This window comes from Falco peregrinus, chromosome 1, assembly GCF_023634155.1.
Source record: "Falco peregrinus isolate bFalPer1 chromosome 1, bFalPer1.pri, whole genome shotgun sequence".
NCBI lineage: Eukaryota > Metazoa > Chordata > Aves > Falconiformes > Falconidae > Falco > Falco peregrinus.
In genome coordinates, this window is record NC_073721.1 from 96,590,929 (window position 1) to 96,609,744 (window position 18,816).

The 18,816-nt window shown below is 46.7% G+C and overlaps 1 protein-coding gene across 15 annotated transcripts in view; it reads left to right on the forward strand.

Moving 5' to 3' along the window:
* Nucleotides 1-5,510: 5,510 nt before the first annotated feature.
* The window catches only part of KTN1 (kinectin 1), a 78,029-nt gene continuing 64,723 nt past the window's right edge, over nucleotides 5,511-18,816 (forward strand). For 9 of the 15 annotated variants that reach the window (XM_055804941.1, XM_055804981.1, XM_055805009.1 and 6 more), the window contains exon 1: nucleotides 5,512-5,640. The gene's annotated coding sequence lies outside the window, so the exon portion shown is untranslated. Of the gene's footprint in view, nucleotides 5,645-18,816 lie in introns of all 15 variants that reach the window. The other 6 variants (XR_008747365.1, XM_055804970.1, XM_055804966.1 and 3 more) reach the window with 2 other exon arrangements.

Here is an 18,816-nt window from a genome sequence, read left to right on the forward strand (position 1 = left end):
CGTTGAGGAATGCAGCTGTTTCAGACCTCTTACATCTCACTGGACTCTCACCTAATTTGTTAATGGGCATGTTTTTCCCTGTAGGACAATAATGCTTTTCTCTGTATTATAAAGCACCTTCTAAACCTCCTTTTGTCCCTTTGGTTATAATCAGTTCAATTGGTTTCTTTTCTGGTGCCTTTCTATTTTCCCTAGAGAATCCGAGTTGGTTCTTAACCCTTTCTGTCCTTACGAATGGTGTGATAGAAACCCTTAGACACAACATAGGCAAATGGTAGGGTCACTAGGGAGAGGCTTGTCACTATCTAAAACGATTGGCTATATAGCTGAAGAGAAGAATATTTGCTTATTTTAAGTATGAGGAGCTAAACAGCAACGCACAGAGGGATGTGTGTGGAGTTTGTGACGCTGCTGGGAATTGTCACTGGGTCTCCTGGGGCACCAGTGATCCTTGCACTGTTCACAGGACATCTCCTTGGACCCGAGGATTTGCAAACCTTTCCAAGTCTGCAGCCACCCTTGGGACACGGGTGCATGGCAAGGTGGCAAACTGGGGACCAAAGAACAAAGATCCCCTCTGGCATGACACTTACTACACCAGGCAGGTGGCTGCATCCCTCTAGTAGCCACAGACAAAATACTTAATATTAACTTACTCTCTGGTGGCATGAACAGCTGGGATGCTTCCTGCACTCTTTGATTTATCCAGACAGGCTATAAGCCTGTTTGCTGCACATTTCGTTAGAAGTTTGTCACAGCCTAACACACGCTGTTCCCGTGATGCCTCGCAGAGCTCAATCAATGTCCTTCCCTGGCTGCGGGAGGAAAACATGCTGAGCCAGCCTTGCAGGCTGCTTCAGCGGTGGGATACCTTACCCTCATATTGAAAGAGCCCTTGGAGCAGAAGGTCTGTCTGACTTTCCATTTCTTTTTTTCCTCCCTCTCTGTCACTGCATATTGTTTCTCTCTGCTACCCATCCTGCTACGTTTCAGGTGAATTATGGGTCTGTGCTTAGGAGGAGCGTTGCGTTGGTGTTTTGTTTTTTTGCAAAGGAAAATATCTTCATTCTATAGGTATTGATGAAGCAGAGTATTAATTTCAAACCTGCTAATGATTAATGTAGAATAGCATAAATAACAACTGGTACTATGAATGATGAATGGGAGAATGAATTTGAACTGTCACTGTGATTCCACACAAGGGAGTGTTTTACAGGAGACAAGGTATTTTCTGTGTCATTTCTTCATTTGCTTTGCTTAACAATACCCATCCAATCTTGAAAAAATCATCTTCTGCTAGGATGCTACCAAGAAAGAGGAAGAATATTTGAAACTTGCTTTGAAACAGTACTCGAATGTGAATTCAAAGCATGGTTATTATTGTGCTGCTCGGAAAGCTGCTTTTCTGTCCAGCTTCACTGTGATCCCTTTAGCTATATCTGATACTGAAGGCTTGAAATCTCCAGATTAGAAATTAAATTCCACCTTTGTGGCTCAGACCTGATGACCCACTGGAGTCACAGCAAATCGGTTTTCCTTTAAAGTGAGCTCTTCCAGCTAAAGCTGTTGCTTTTCAGTCAAAATTGAACTCTTTTGGGAAGAAAAGATAAAGCCATCCGATACAGGTGTAAGAATAATTAGTGACTTGAAAATTAGCAGAGATTATTCAGACTGATGGCAGGCCTTGAGTTTGCAGGGATTTAGGTGCTTGTTTTAGTCTGCTTGCCTGTGTTGGTGCATAGGATGGTCAGAAGGGCTCTGTCTTGGGCTGGCATGGATTTAGGGTGGCCGTGGCACGGCCAGAGGTGATGAGCTGTGCAGTCTGGACAGCCAGGTGAGATGCAGTGCTTACCCAATTGCTTCCACGCTAGATATAAACCACAGTGTTTCGGGAGCAGACGTTTGCGGCTTGGGTGTCTGGTATGGGAACAGCAGCCTGAGGAGGGAAGGCAAGAGGGTTCCCATTGGGATTTCCATTTTATTTTGCAAATGCAAAAGCTGAGAGTGACTAATCCCAGGTCTGTATTAGGAGGATCTGTATAAGGAGGTTAGGACTGAAGAGCCTGAAGTCCTAATTTAAGTCTGATCACTCTGAAAACATCAGTCACCGAGATGGGCACTGAGCTGTCTGGGTGTCTTTAATTGTGCTGCTTACAGTTGGTCCTCTGTTGAACATGATAGAATTGAACAGCACAAGCTTAAACCCCGTTTTGGGCTTTCCAGTGCTCTATTACAATGGTGAAATCCAGAAATGGAGGGTGGATATAGTTTATAAATAATTTTTTTCAGTGAGCTCTGAAACAGCTTCTAATAATTCATGTTATTAGCTGGATTTTCGGCAGTACAAAATGAGACTGTGATCATCACAGCTTAATTAGAAACATATGTATGTTGTGATAGCATGTGAATTATGTGGAGACTTGTATTAGCCTGATGGATTTTCACACTGATCACACACAGTGTCATGGTTTAAACTGCTGGTTTTTATTAGGAACTTTTATTCTTCTTGCAAGAGTTTCCAATGTCATTTCTGATGACAGATTCTGCTTAGGACAGATGTATTTTTATTTCCTTACAACTGGATTTGATCAAACGTCTTTTTCTGTGTAGCTCAAATTTCTGCAGTGGAGCTACTCTTCATTTACTACCATGAGAAGAAAATTGTAGTAATTTTTGTCACCTTCTTTAGCAGCAGTTGAAAACTTTTTTGGCACATGTGCGCATTATCTATTAATTTCCACTTCGTAGCAGTTGTAGGAATTCATGCTTGTAAAATGTATAAAAAATCTAGCGCAAATAGAGAGAAAAATCCAGCATTTGGTCATGTTCTTATTTTCCTAACTGGAATCAGCGAGCTGTTGAAACTTGCAGGGCATTTGTTTCCGGCATTGATAAGGATCTCTCACGTTCTTATATAAAATGCTAAATTAACAATAATCAGCTTTCATGACTTACAGCCCTGCTAAGCGCATAGCGTGCCTTTCTCTCAGGCCTTCTCTGTATCCACAGATCTGAAGGCTTTTTCCCTGTGATGTGAGAAAGCAAAATTCCTGACAAAGCTAATGACTTAGGGCTCCTGCGGCATTTTTAAACCTTTTCTTTTTCCCCATGAGTGGCTGCCTAATGTGACTGGGATTTCAGTGACTGTTTGCATTATTTCCTCCCTGCAGTTGGGGATATTCAGCATCATTACCCTGGCTGGCTAATCTGCACAGCAGTAGCTCTCCAGTGAGTTTTTCCACCAGGTTTCCCAGTCCACATAATCTAGATAGTTTATTGCCTTAGGTGTTGGGCACTGGTACACAACATACGAAGTAAAAGCATTTTCAGGTCCTTATATCATGCCTTATACTGTGATGTTGTGGCAAATGTATAAGACGTGAAGGACCTGAAATTTCTGAGCTGGTAGTAAGTGACCAGAGAGCAGGGCAGTTGCCTTTGAGAAAGATCTGTAGCTGTAAGCAGCCGAATTTGCACTCTCTGCTCTTCTGTTGCTGCTCAGCTTCTGGCCCCTCCTACGCTCTTCCCTGGCTCTTGGCCCCAACTTTTCTCCTCCTGTTGGCAGGACCCCCCTCCCCTGTCTGTGTGGCAGCAAATCTGTTCCCACTCTTGGGAAATGGTGATTTGGTTCTGATGCCAGCTGGAAAACTCTGCTGTGGACAAAAGCAATTAAACATCGGCAAAATCTGCTGCTGCCAAGCCCCACCACAACAACTGCAGCTACTTAAATGGCTAATATAAGCAAAATTTGGCCTTAAATTTTCACCTTGCAAGTGCAGGGTGCAGATACTGCCTTTGGCTGGCTCATGTGCTGCACTCAGCAACGGTCCTGCAAGAGCAGAGTGACCAGCTGGGATATGCTGAGCTAGGGAAGCTCTGGGATGAAGCAGCAAAACTCTGCCTCGCCAGCTGATGGCCAGTCCCACTTTCAAAGTGGCCGTCTCCTGCACATCCCCGTGGACAAAGCTGCCACCATGGCCTTGCCTCCTGGACTCGCTTAGCCTTGCATGCAAAGGCACAGCTTCTGCCAGTGTCAGCCTTGCACTGCCGCCTTTGTTTGCTCCAGATAGTTTGGAAATGCGGTGGTAGCCTGCAGGTGAGTGACACACAGGGCTGGCTGGCGAAGAGGGTAATGGTGAGCTCTTAGCACAGCTCGATGCAAATTGTCCTTTGATATTGAATGCTTGTGGAGCAGTTGATTTCTTAAAGATGCTTTGGGACAAATACATTGCTTGCTGTGAGCAACAGAGCCTGGAAGTTAAACCAGACTCTTCATTGCCAGAGGTCTGGAGAAATGAAGGGAGGGTACATGCAAAGCCCTGGGGCGATGCCAGCTTCCCTGCTATGCTGGGATAACTCCCTTTTGCTGACTGCCTCCTGGCTGCAGAGTGGCCAGCCACTGTGGATTCCACAGCCGGGCTCGGGATGCTGGTCCTGACCAGTGCTGGCACTGACCCACACCCATCGCTGGCTCAGTGGTCCTTGTCATCACTCCTGCTGCCTGAAAAGGTGAATGTTCTTGAGTGCAGGAGTCTGCTTTTTCCCATCAATGTTTGGGACACTGAGAACTGATGTCAGTCCCCCAGCGATGGAGCTGGATGGGTGCCCTTGGTGGCTTCTTGGGCTGTTCTGTTGTCCCCAAGTAACTACATGGCAGAGCATCGGTTTTGATCCCCGTGGGTACCCACAGATCCATGGTCAGCTGTTGATCTCGTGCGCGAGCTGTTGTGAGCTGTTTAAGGTGTTTAAGGTGAAAAAAATCTGCCCCGTGAGCACTGTGGGGAGGATCCATGTCAGAGGGAGGAAAAAGTCAGGGCTTGAAGAAGTCAGAGCTGAAAAGCTCCCCGATTGCAGACTGGCAGGGCCATGATTGAACAAGCCCCTGGTACATGGCATGCTGCGCTCCTCCCTGCAGACCCACGTGGTTTTAAGGCAATTGAGGAAAGTTTAGGGGCCAGCCGTGCTTCTGGTCATGGGGAGGTGTCCTGGTGGCCTTCGTGTGCTGCGGGAGGCCCCGGGGTGCGCTGTGCCTGCTTGGCCCGGGCCCGTGGGGTCCCGTTGCCTGGCCACCCTGCCAGGCCCCCGGGCCGGGGGTGGAGAGGGGTGCTGTGGGACGGCTGGCACAGGGGGGTTAATTAGGGAGGTTGGGGGGGTCTGGGCAGGGGGACCCCAGTGCGCAGGGGGTCTGGGCAGCGGGGTCCCTGCATGGGGCAGGTCTGGCTTGGGGGGCGGTCCCCACGCATGGGTGAGGAGATCTCTGGGCATCTCCGCCTGGGGGGCGATCCCCAGGCGCCCGGGAAGGCGGCGGGTACATCCAGGGTGGGAGGCTCCCGGGACGCGCGGGTGGGCGATCCCCGCTCCGGGGGTACCCGTGGGGACCCCCGGGACGGGCTCCGGCCAGGGGTGGCTCCGCGCGCGGGACAGGCGGGGGGGGCGGCGCGGGGCGGCGCGCGGCGGAGGCGGCGTCGCGCGTGTAACGGCCGGGGGGGCCGGCAGACGCGGCGGACGTGCGGTGCCGCCTCCTGCCGCCCGCCCGCCCTTCCTGCCCGCCAGCGCCGCGCAGGCACCGGCTCGCCGCCGCGCCGTCCCCGCCGCCCAGCTCCGCACGGCCTGGCCCGGCTCGGCCCGCCGCGCCTCACGGTGAGTCCCACCCGGGGAGCGCCCGGCCCGGCGGCGCGGAGGGGCCGGCCCGGGCCCGGGGCCTGCCCGCGGCCTGCCCGGTGAGGGGCGGTGGGCCTAGGCCGCGGCGTGGCCGGGCCGCGGGGCGCGGGCAGCGCCGGCAGGTGGGCGGCGGGGCGGGCCCCGGGGCTGCGGCCCGGCCGGGGGGCTCCGGCGGCGCGGCCCCCGCTGCCCTTCCCCGGTACCGGCTGAGGGGGGCAGCGCGCGGGGGCTGCTCGGCCGGCCCCGGTCGGGGGGGGCAGCAGCCGCTCCCACCCGCGGTCCTGGGGCGGTGGGGTGGCTGCTGCCGGGGGCCCGCCGCCGCTTCGGGGCGGCGCGGCCCCGGCGGGGCCGGGGGGGCTCGATGCCGCCCGAGCACAGCTCCCGGTAACCTTCCTGAAGCTAAGTTAAGAGGTAAAAACGGGTAGGAAAAAAAAATTTATCGCTCGTCTTCCGTAGGTTTGCCTTGTTACCTGCCGGCTGCCTGGGGCACAGGCCTATGCAGAGCGGCAGAGCCGGAATTTACCCCCAAAATAGGGTTTTTAAGAGTTCCCCGTGCTCCCGGGCCCCTGGGTGAGGTTGGCGTGAACCGAATGCTGCAGCGCCCGGGTGGCCTTGCAAACTTTAATGAAGCGCTGCGCTTCACCGGCTCAGGCTGGCCCATTTCGTATTCCTGTGGTGGTGCGAGCGGCGCACGGTGAAATATGCTGCTTTTTCCTGTGTTCCTGGGTTACGTTGGTCCGGGGTATCTTATTTTTTGAAAATCGTCTGTGTCCTTTGGTACAGCACCGGTACGGGTTGCGTCCAGCTGGATTAACCCTGGAGGTGTTAATGCCTCTCCTGCTGCCTCCTCTACTCAAGGCTTACTCCCTTGATGGAAGCCTTCCTCTGATCTACAGGTTGAGGTTGGGTGTATGGCAGGGGGAAGGAAAGTTAAGGTGGAAAAGCTGTGTCTTTTGTACCCAACTAATTTTGATTGATGAAGTATTTTAATTATGTCAGTGGTTAATAAGAATAATGCAGCATAGCATCTCTTCTGCAGCGGGCAATACTAAATGCTACCTAGTGATGTGCATACATGCGTGCTTTTGGTTTTTCAGTTTATAACTTTTTTTGGTTTTCAGGGGCTCTGTGTATTTTGAGGTCACTATAAGAAAAAATTGAAGATCATTTCTTGCTTTTTGGAAGTGAGTTGTGGAAGAGGAGCTGAGCTGATGCTCTACTGTAGTTCTTTTCTGTTTAAAATTACTTTTTTCCTTAGTGTTTCTCTTGCTGCCTCTGTCCAACAACACACATGGTATTTAGCAGACTTAACTGACAAGTTCTATTTAACTTCACTTTATGTATGACAAGGCAAAAATCCCTCGCTGGAAAGTCTGAATTGATTGCTGCAAAACTTGAAAGGGGATTCAGTTCCCCCTGTGCCACCTTCTTTCAAGTATTTTCTTGCCTATTCTCTTGGTGGATCACTAATGTCTTCCTGCTTGCTTTGGGCTGGAAGTGTTTCTCTGCCTTGTGGACCTCTTCCCTATAACTGCACTGTAATTTCTGTCCACGAACAGGCTATGCAACTTGCTTTACCACATATTTTTTCTCTTGCCTCATATGCTGATGCTGCTTTCTGCATACTGTGATTAAAATATCTTTTGTGTGTAACTACAGCAGGAAAAGTTTGGGGTTTGGATAGAAACATAATTATCTGTTAGAGTTATTACCAAATACTGTTTTTGTTAATTTTTTTCTGCCCATTCCTTGTCTAGCCAGTCTCAAGAAGACGCTTTCTGCTTTCAGAGGTTGCAGCAGTATGATATGAAGAACACAGTTTAATTTGATCCTCTATCCCCCACTGTTGTAAACCCTTACTACGGATAACTTTGCTAACTACTTTGTTTTTGAAACCCCTTGAAAAAGAGGGAAAGATTTGCTCAAGCCTGTATAAAATCTGGTTAGCCATGTAACAGCTTTCACTTGCATCATCCACTCTTACTGCTGGAGACTAGATGGTTATGACTCAGAAGTGTCAAATCACTGCTTGACCATCGATACTGTAAACCCAGGGTTAACAAAATCCCTCAGAAAATGAAGTTTCCACTGACTTTCAGAGGTGATGGGTATAGATTAAATACATTTTTGACCAAGACCCTTAAATCTAAGGACATGGGGGGAGAGGACGTGTGTTTTATTTTAAGCATCAAACTTGGTTGCTCCTAATCCCTTCCCCCGCTGCTGCCAAGACACCCACCTCTCGCCATTGACTTTGTGAGAGCTTCAGCTCCCAAGTTTAGTTCCCTGATCATACCCCAATTATGTGCCTGAGCAAATAGTGTGAATACCCCTGTGCTGTCCTGGAGGGCTGGGAAGAAGCAGAAGACAGAGTGGCAGGAAGGGGGTGATTTTTCGTTCCTGCTATCTGCTCCAAAAGCTGTGGCAGCAAGCAGGCTGATAAGAACCTGAGAGTGGAAGAGAGCCCCCGATCAAGTTTAGTTTCCCTGTTTATAGCACCCATGCGTGCTGGGGTTGCCTCTAGTATATAACTGCTTTTAGGGTGAAACTTGATCGGTTTATTCTTTGCCCCCATCTCTGTGGGAGAGCTGTTGGAGAGCCTCCTCTAAGCCTCACAGTCACTGAATTTCCATCCTCATAGTGTTTATGGCCTCTTGGTATAATTAGTTTTTGTTCTAGCATTGCCATTTGGTTTAAATGGTTGTTTTCCCTCCCTGATGTAATTAGACAGAGCAATCAGATACCCTCTTGACCACTTGTTTTGATAGGTTAAACAAGTCAAAGTCTTTAAGTCTCCTGTCGATATTCTCAGGATTTCCTTGTCAGTGAAAACCTTTTGCCTTTACCCATCAAAACCTTTTTAATATACAGGGAATTTTATTAATCTGTGTTTAGCTCTTAAGCTTCCTGCTCTGTGTTGGCAAAGCAGCAGGATTGGACATTTTTTAAAAAAAAAAAAAAAAAAAAGTATTTTTTGGGGGGGGCTGCTTGCTGCACTGAACTCTCAAACTTTTTTGACATTCCGTGGGTGATTGTTTTAGGCTAATGAGACAGGGAGTTGCTGGATCAAATCTATCCCAGACAAATCACTTCTTGTTAATGACTGTGCATAAACTATGGAGATGATAGATTGGAGAATTACCAGCTCATGACTCTTAGGAATCTGTTTCTCTTCTCATGGTTATACAAGATGTCCAAGCAAATAAAACACATGATGCCTTGTAAAAAAAATAGTATTTATTTATGTTTTTAGAAATGTAAAAGCTTCTTTCTGTTAGCATGCCTGAACTATAGCTGCTTACAGGAGATAGGGGGTACTTCTGAGCTTTGAAAACTTCCAATTTCTTGCCAGAATGGAGCCTTTAAAATAATTTGGTACAATGTGGACTTGTTGGCACTTCTTCCAGGCTGATGCCTGTGGTCTCTAGTTTGGGAATACAACTGTGCCTGCTGGTGGGTGTGGGCACTGCCTGAGAGACTTGGATTCCTGGTTTGGTTTTTTTTTTTTTTGCCCCCATGGCACTTAATGGTGGCAGTTATTTCCAATGAGTTCAGAGCGGGAGCAGCAGCCTTTGCATCCATAAGCACCACATGTTGATTTGGACTCTGCTGCAATTGAAGAATTGGTCTTTAGCTGTTGATGGGAGAGGAGCAGAGAGGATCCAGGTGCTTCTCAGGGCAGGGAGACGGTATGCATGCATCCGCAATTCCTGCCATTCTTCTGCAAGTGTTCCCTGCATGCACACACGCACACCCCTGCCAGCCATGTGAGAACTAAAGCAGCATCTGTGCCAGGTTACCTACTTTTGAACTCATCCCCTTGGTCGCTGTCATGCCTGTGTGCAGGAGTGCTGCAGTCTAATTAGATTATATTAGAATGAATAAGTGAATCTTAATAAATGAGCTTATGGGGGCACTGTCGGGTCAACTCAGTCCCTAAGTATAGGTAATGGGCAGAGTGCAGGCTTGGTGCAGTGTCTATGCATGCAGCAAAATGAAACAGAGATCTCCTGGGAATGCGTAAATTCTGCTGCCTTGCCATCTTGTTGGCCTGGATGTTCCAGTGTCTTGATATGATAAATGTCAAAATCCACTCGTACTTGAGCATTCTTTAATTGAAGCTTGGTGGGGAGTTGGAAGGGGAAGTCATGGCTGTGGAAACTAATAATTTGCAATGGTAAAGAATGCAAATCTCATGATCTTTTAAATGCTTCCCATTTAACTGAAGGTGATTTTTCTTTTTTTTTAAGTCGGTCTCCTGGATACTGTTGAAAATGGGGAAAAATAAGTAGTTTGTGTTGCACCTATGCATGTGAAAACTCTGGAAAGCTGCTTCTCAGACTCCTTCTAATGCAAATAAAGAATATTGTCTTCTTGTAACTATGTGATGCAGAGAAATGGTTTAGGAGTTTCAAGCCTTGAATTTTCCTTTGCAGTGTGTGTAGGATGGGAGGGAGAGAAGAGGGACAGGAACTGTCAGGTTTGTGGGTTAATCAGAAGTGGAATAGTTACTTCATGCAGCTTTCTCGTTTTCTGCAGTGTTCTTTGTTTTTTTTTTAGCACTTTGTGGCTACGCTGCTTATCAACATTCACAGCCCTAAATTCCTGTTACTGAAGAGAAGTAGATGAGGTTCCTTCCCTTTTTCTTAATTACAAGAATGGTATTTTTTTCTTTTTCAAAAGAAACTTCATCTTTGCTTGTAGATCACTGAGGCTGCTTTATAGCTTGGAGAAAGTGTGTCTGTATATTAGTAATGTTGTCAAGTACCTAATTTTCTTGCACTAATAATCTGTATTTATAAATAACTTTGTCCTCCACTAGTATTAACAGTTCCCTGCTGCTGTCACTGTCAGGTGTGCAGGATTTTCAGTGGTAATAAAGTACCTGAAGCAGCACTTCTTGCAGGTTTTTGCTCTTCCCATTGGGCACTCTCCCTCCTGGCTGATCCTGCTGCCTGTGCTGCCCTGTCTGGATTTGCTTGCAGCCAGACAATCCTGCAAATCACTACTTTGTTTGAGAACAGCAGGTACATTGCTAACAGCTCCTGTGCTGCAGGAAACATCTTGAAGCCCTTTTAGGCTGTAAGGTTGAGGAAATAGAGCAAAACTCCTGGTTTCCTTCAAGCTGTAGTTGAATGACTAACTGAGCATCAGGGAGGGCTTTTTCTTTGTCAGGTGTGTTGATGTTGTCCAGCAAAACACAAGTTCTCATTTTTTGGATTGCACATATTAATTGAATAGCTAACCTTCTCAGCCTGCCTGTCTGGTGTCCAGCTCATCAAGATGTGTTGAATAACCCAGGGAAAATAAAGCTTGAGCTCAGAATTATATGTGTGTTGAAGGCTTTTAAAGCCTGGTATATTTATGCCCGTGATTCATGGTGCTTCCAAAAACGATCCAGCTCTCATCCTGTGGAGGGGAAGTACTCTCGCTCCAGTGTTATCATCTTTCATTTAGCTGTTGCCTGCCTGAGCAATATAAGCTGAACCTGAGTTATTTTGGGCTCCTTATTCTTTTGCTTGTGAATCCCACCCTGCAAGGTGTTTCTTGCGAGCTTAATTCTGCTTGACGCTCTCTGGTATGGACTGGAAATGGTAAGCAGGGTATCTTATTTCAGGGATGTGACAAATCTTGGTACATCTCGTTGCTGTCTGTGATGTGAAAAGGTGTCTTTTGTCTGCCTGCAGCCGCACAGGAAGTTGTTGAGCCCAGGAGATAAGTGCTATCTTTTCCCCTAAGAGGGGGCAAGCTGCCTCTGCTCAGCAGCACTTTGCTCCTGTCCTGCTTGTAGTAGGGCGGAGGGGAAAATTTTCATGGGAAAATGTGAGTGGACTCATAATCCATTTGCATGTGCGTAGCTGTCAAGGAAGATGATGACTAAGCTATTGCACAAGGTAGGTGCAGCTCTTCAGGGAGTGTGCCAGGATTGGACTGCATTGTGACTGACTGATAAAAGAGCCTATAATATCAGTCAGATGATAATTCATATTGTTAGTGGTTTAATCTGACCACTGGCTATGACTACTTTTTTCTCAGCCTATTTGCTGTGGGATTTTAAGTTGAAAAGTCTGTACTCTGTGAGTACAAAGGAAAAAAGTCCAGTTTATTGCAGGAAGCGAATGGTTCCTGAGTCTCTGGTGGGGGCTGCTGGGTGACAGGAGTGTCTAAAGTTCATGACTTGCATTTGGCTCATATGGATGTCTCTCCCCCAGGTGCCTGCCTTGTGCTGCTGCTAGGCTCTTGCACAGCACCTTCCACCTGCCCTGGTGTGCATGTGGGATGGAGGTGCTTACCTTCCCATTTAACAGAAGGGAAAGCAGAGGCTATGCACCTGCAGCTGAGGATGTCAAGAGGACACCAGCAGCTGATGCTGTTCTCTTGGTCCTGTTTGTGACCTGGCCCCTAGGGCATACAGTCCCAGCTCTGCTGTGCTGGCAGTTGCCTGGTGGGTGAGTGGGAAACCACTCCTCTGCAGTGACCAAGGCTGTTCCCCTATGCGTCTTCTTTTTGGGGTCTCTGCTGCAGCGTGGGTGGGAGGCCAAACCTGGTCCCAGAAAGTGATGTTTCTTCCTGGCTTCCAAACTGGTTTGAAAGGCTGCTCTGATGATTAGTGCTGCTTTGTCTGCTAAGTCATTGCTTATGTTGTCTGGGGACATCTGAGCTTGGCTTTCATGTAGGCATTGCCTTTTTCTTAACGCTGTGCTAAACAGGTATGTGAAACCAGTTGCAGCATCTCTTTTGCTCTTCCCTGTTTCAGCTCCAGGTATACCTGAGAGCAGCACCTCAGCTACAGCAGATCATAACCAACAGATCTTTGACAGGGCATTCTCACATCTGAGAAGTTACCAGAGTTTAGTAGTGCTGTGCCAGGAAGGGCCCTTTCCGCCGGGGCTAGGCAGGAACGTTTCTGCCTCCTTTAACTTGCTGTCCTCCGGGGAGACTCGGCATGTCGTTCTCTTGGATCAGGCAGCATCTGCAGTTCTCGGTGGGGTGTGGTGCTGGGAAGCTGGCAGAAAATGGACTTATGGGTGAATGCTGTATCCCGTGTCACACCTACTGACCTTTGCTTGTGTAAATACCTGTTGGCAGCATGTGTGGCTTCAGTTGCGATGGACTGATAAAGGAGTGTGCTGCTTTTTCTCTTTACGCTGCCCTGTTTTGTATTTACAGTGATGGTGGTGGAGGACCACAAAGCTTTGCTTCTCTGAGCTCAGACTCTGACTGTCTGACAAAGGAGGAGCTGTTTGCCATGTTTGCTGAGAAGGTGTCCTCACCAAGCCTGTCCTAGCGTGGACAATGAGCAGCATTGTCCAGGAGAGAGGCAGAGGTAGCATCTCAAAATCTTGGAAACCGCCAAGCTGCACGGAGGATTTATGGAGGCTGTGATAGGATTTTACTGGGCTTTCCCGTGGCAGCTGAATGGGAGTACTGACAGTTCTCCCTTGTTACCTTCACCTAAGCTCACTTCCATATCTCCAGCCTGTGCTGTGCCACTGCTAGGATTGGGTTGCATGCGAAATTTAGTAAACCTCTTTACAGCTTAGTGTTTGCATATGTAAAACCAGATTTTATTTTTTTTTTAAAGTAGCTTTTAATGAGTTAGAACCTAGTTCAAGATGTACTACAAAGCTAGGCTTTCTCTGCACAAGTGGCAGTACAGCAGGCCAGTTGTGGGAGGAACAGGTATGCTTCTTGTCCACCTCAGTGGACTTCAACACATGGATTCAGTAAGCTGTGGAGCACTGTGGGTGGGAGGGAAGGTTGCAGAGGCACAGTTATGACTTGTGTGTAACATGGTCTGCAGTCTGAGGCATGTGAAAAGTGCTAGCAAAGAGGTTAGGTTTCAGTATTTATAAAGGCTTGTGAAGATTCTTGGTCAGATATTTCCATTACAAGCCTGCCTTTTCAGCCCCCTCTTACTCGATCTCCCTGTTTCTACCTTTTTTCCCACGCTGTTTGTGTGCCAAAAGAATTTCTTGGCTTAAGATCTGGTGTGCTTATTTCTAAGTAGATTTCTTAATCCCTGCTCCACATACAGGCTATTGGTTACACCTCAAACTATTACTCCAAAGTTGGAGGCAAGTAAGTTTAGATCTGTGTGGTTGCAGTGGAGTGCTAGGTTGGTCTTTGCATGCCAAAGGAGGAGCGAGCAGATTGTGGGACACTAAAGCAAGGGGAGTGAGAACCCAGAGAAGCATGAGAGAAATTATCTCAATACTCTGCGTTTCTGTTGCTGAGTGTTTTTAGGCCTTTTAAACAACTTGGCCTGTTCTTGAGTTCAGGTCAGTGCTGTGCTGATCAGTAAAGTTGAGTGTGCACGCATGTGTTATGAGGCTGTTTCTGGGGGAGAACTCTGGGATGTTGGGCTATTGACTTGAATTTAGAATTCTGAAAACAGTGAAATGTGTATTTGAGGTCCCTTTAGGAAGCTATTACAAGCTTGGTCCTTATGGTCGCAAGTGGGGAAAGCCGAGAAACCCTTAGAGATGCACTTTGAATGCATCTTCGAATGCATTCTTTGGTGGGTTCTTGTGTGTTGTCATCCAGCTCCCAACATCTCTCTGTATCCGGAGTTAGGCAGTGCACTGTATTGTGGAAGTGGGGCCAGTGTGGCTAAGGAGTGTTGCAGGGTCTGCTGGGCTGCTGCTGCTTGGAGGAACATTGGCAAGCCTCAGCATCGCTCACCTGGGGAATCAACAGCTACACAAGGAAGGTGGTAAAAGAAAGCTCTGTCACCACATGGCCCAGGTGTAATTCAGATGTATTAAGCCAGTCTATGGAGGAGCTGGAGCCTTTTCCCTGGCACTGGAGGGGAGTTTAGTCTTTTGCTCTGAGTGTTTTAAGACAAGATGCAAATATTGCATTGGACTTTGCCGTAATACTGCACATGAGTTGAGTACGTGACCTTCTTAAGCTGCCTGTCCAGATCCTAAAGGGTCCCTGCACTGAGATGATGCTAACTGTGTATCACTTCTTCATGTGTGAGTGCCTTCAGCAGACTCTTAAATGAAGCACAGAGAGGTTAAAAGGGTGAAACAAAACCTTATGGAGAGGGATGTGTGATGCTACAGTTTAGGAGCACATATCCTTGGAGTGGAAGTTGAAAGCATGGTATCTTGGTGGAGCTATAGCCAGTGAGGTCCTTGTTGTAGAGCAGGAGGTGTTCTGGACAGATGGTGAAGTGAGCCCTTAGTGCTGCTCTTGATAAATAGGCTATATGCAGTATCTCAAAAGAGAGTGGAGAGGGACCTTAACACTTCACCAGTCTCAGTAGGGAAATGACCACAGTTCAGCAATTTCTTAAATTTCACATTGTGCTTTTGAGTTAAAAGTTCCAGCTCATAATGCAGTTTATACTTTGAAATACACTGGGGTAACTTGTATGTTGGCGATCCTGTAGGGATTACTTCAAAAGCCTCTTTTGTTCCTTAACCATTTTGAAACTGTTTCTAAGATTATTAACAGTACAATGTTCTACAGCGTAAGGAATCTGGCTTGTATATAGAAACACTCTCTTTATGCCTGTGTGATGACATAATTTAGGATGAATGTTGAAGGACAGCTTCGCTGTGGAGCAGTCCAACTAACTCGTATCTGCTGTGGAAGGCTTGGTGGTGGGAGTCTGTTCATCCTTCAGCTGGTACAGATTTGTGCTGGAGCAGAAAGTCAAAACATCAGTGTTGTAGGAAGCCCAAGCTTCTGAGGTCCAAACTGAGTCCTGAATGTATGTCTAAACTTCCCCTGTGTTTGAAGACTTTTATAGATAGAGCATGAACAATGTTTTAATCTGGCAAGTAATTTTAAATTTAATGTACAGTTACAATGCAACCCTCTTTTGCAGGTGCTGTTCCTAATGTGGATGCAGATTAAAACTCACTGATTGTTACTAGCAGAAGAGTGGTAGATGCCTCTTGTATCAGTTAAAACTTGTTCCCTGCAGTCCTAGGGCTTTAGTTTGCTTCTGTACCTAAGTGGCAGGAGTTGTGAGTAGGAGGCTGCTGCTGTATGGCCAGGTGAAATAAAACACGGCACCCATGCTCTGTATGGAGGTTGCATATTCATCATTACAGCACTGAGCGCCTTGTGGGAAAAACTGTCTCAATTGTCAGTCTGATTTGCAGTCAGAAATGCATTCATGGCCCGTTACTACCCACTTGTTCCTACGCCAGCATTGTCCTCTGTCTTGAACCCCACCCTGCAAGGTATGAGTGGGAGGAAGCCGAGCTGTGGGTCTGGCCCCTGTTTGCTTGGGTGTAGTTCACAGCAGCATAGCTGTACGTGCACAGGGGGAAGCGAGGGTAGAGAGTAATGCCTGCTCATGCCTGGCTGTTGGGATTTTTCCGATGTTTTTGTGTCTTTCTGAACTATGACTGTGGTATACAGTATTAAAAGCAAAAATAGGCATGGTGATGCAGTGCTTGCACAGCTGTGTAAGCTGAAGAGGAGGCAATTCCTGGGGAGGCTTGTAGTACTCATACTTCCTAAGTCCTAGTTAGGTGGTTGTGCTGGGCGTGTTGATAATAACTCTATGATGCCTCTGTCAACTTATAGGAACTTTGACTTCTGTATGTTGAGCCTGCATTTCTCCTATCTAGCCTAAACCAAAGTTGCCCCTTTAAAATCTCGGGGTTGAGAACTAACTGCATATTCCTGAGTTTTAAACTCTAGACATATTTTAAAATTTATTACGGTTCTGAACTTCGATTGTTTAACTAATGGATACTTTTTCCCACCTTTTCCCCCACTATACTCTATTCGGTAAAAACAGAGAAAAATCTTGCCTGTTGATTTCATCTCCCTTTTTTAGCTGAAGAATTATTAAGACTTAGCCTGATAATGGGGTACAGCAATCTTGTTTCAAATGCTGCTTTCTGATGCTCTCATTTAGCTAGGTCTGTGCCACTTTACAGGAATTTTGATGGAGTAATCACACTTTCTTTCCCTTTTCTCTAAAGGGAGGTCACTCAAATACTTAGACATAATCTGTGTAGTAAAAAATATCTTAAAGCTTCAGGTAGTTAGGAGAAATCACATGAAAGCATCTAGATCTAATATGATTCACAATCACTTAAGAGTTTTGATTTCCCTGTATGAGTTAACTCTCCTTAACTTGCAGCCTGGTTCAAGAGTGGGTCTGTCTCTTTTTTCCTTTAGGAATTCAAATAGACAAGAGCATCCATCTCTTTTTGTCCATTGCTGCTTAACAATAGGATTGTTGAGTCACCAAGAGGTTAATGAAGCACTTTTTTTTTTTTTTTTTTTTTTTTTTTGTCAGTGGTCCAATCTCTTTGTATAGTTGTGTGGAACAGCACACTGAACAGAAATAATGGGAAAATCTTGTTGGTGGAATGACTGAGATTGTCATTTTGCAATACTAGGGTAAAGACCTGCTTAAGCTTCAGGCTTCTGGCTGTGTACGGGGTGGCTGATTACAAATCCCTCTGCAAGAACATTAAATATTAGTTTCTCTGTATCTTTTGCATTCAACAGAGTTGGAGCTAGGGGGATCTGAACCATTACAGTTGGTTTAGCAATAGCTTCCCATTTAGTATTTAAAATGCTTTTGTTACGATGAGTCTTTTGGGATTTGGCATTAGAAAAAGGGTGAATTGTAGCCCTTAATTATGAAGTGCGGGAGCAATTGCAGCCGGACAGACAGGCAGCAGTCCAGCTCCTCTCTTACTGGGTGAGCAATGCTTTTGTTCTGTGCCATCCCACTGCACAAATGACTGTAGCGGGCTGTTGCTAGATTGATTCGTTTTGATCTCTTTTAGGAAGGGGTTTGAAAGCTCTAATTTTGGGGTTATCACAGTGGTCCTTCAGGCTTCTGCCCTTTTGCTCTGAGCAAATCTGTTACTGTGGCTGTCCCAAAGAGCTTCCCATGGAGGCAGCTGACAAGGGGGAGCATGGGACTAGAAACCAGTTACTAAATCCAGTTGTACTGGGACATTGGTGGCTTGGCTTGTGTAGGTGCAGTGGCAAAGTAACTGCCAGGAAGGACTTGAAGATGCAGTGTTTTGCTGGCAGCCTGACCCCTTTGCATGTGCAGGCAGGCGATGGAGAGCTTTGAGAAGTTTGGGGGAATTGAGCTTGGGAAGGTACAGGATGGGATTGTGCTCTGTGGCATGTGGGTGAGCTGTGACTTGCCAGATGCCACCTGTGGCAGGGAGAGACTTCTCTTCCCCTATCTCTGATCAGCCTGTGGGTGAGACCATCCCTTGCCCAGCAGAGCTGGGTGGCATAGGGACTTGCAGGAGTTCCTATTGGTGTCAGGGATCTAAGAAACTCTCACCTTTTGCCCCCAGAGCATCTCTCCAGGCTGGGCTTCCCCTGCAGTTCAAGTCAAAGTGCACCCATTATTATTGAGGCATTGCTGTTTGCCCAAGCTATGCCTCCTTTCCAGGCTTATTGTTAGGCGAAGACATCATCACGGAATTGATAAACCGCACTTTCACTGTGGTGTGCTTTGCTTCCAGCAGAGCTCATGCTGGGAAATGGAAAATACAGAACTCCTCTGTGGGACACTCCTTTTTTAACCCTCCTGGGAGCTGCTGAGCCTCCATGGCGGCTGATATATGTATAGTAATGCCTTCTCTTGTTGGGAGTGTTAAAAATACCCACTACAATTTTCCCTTTTCCCATACCAAAATATATTAATGTGCTGATGCTTTGATTAGTCATTTCCTCTTCCTTTGTTCCTTTTGCAACAGGGTAAAGGACTGTGGGTGCGTACCTCAGTAGAATCTTGTATGGTTAGGAAGTCTGAAGCTAGGTTCTCCTGGGTTAATACGTGTCTTTGTTGGCAGAAGACTTCTATTCTCATCTGTTAAATACACATTTAAAAGTAAGTCTGGATAAAGTAACTTTTATAGTGTTCATACTAAGAATATCTTTGTTGCCTGATTTATGTTTTGTAAGGGAAAGACATTCTAAAGGCTAATAATTCTACTATGAATTTAATATATTCTTGCAAGAAAACTTCAGTGATGCGTTGCTATAGGAAAATTTCCAAATTCTCTCATTTATTTCAAGGTTTCTTGTCTTCCTTCTGCACTGTTGCCTCTGTGCATGCATGCACCCCACTTCCCGAGTTCCTGTGAGACTGTGTTTGGTGTGGGCAGAGAATTGGTGAAAGCACCAGTGTGACACTGTTAG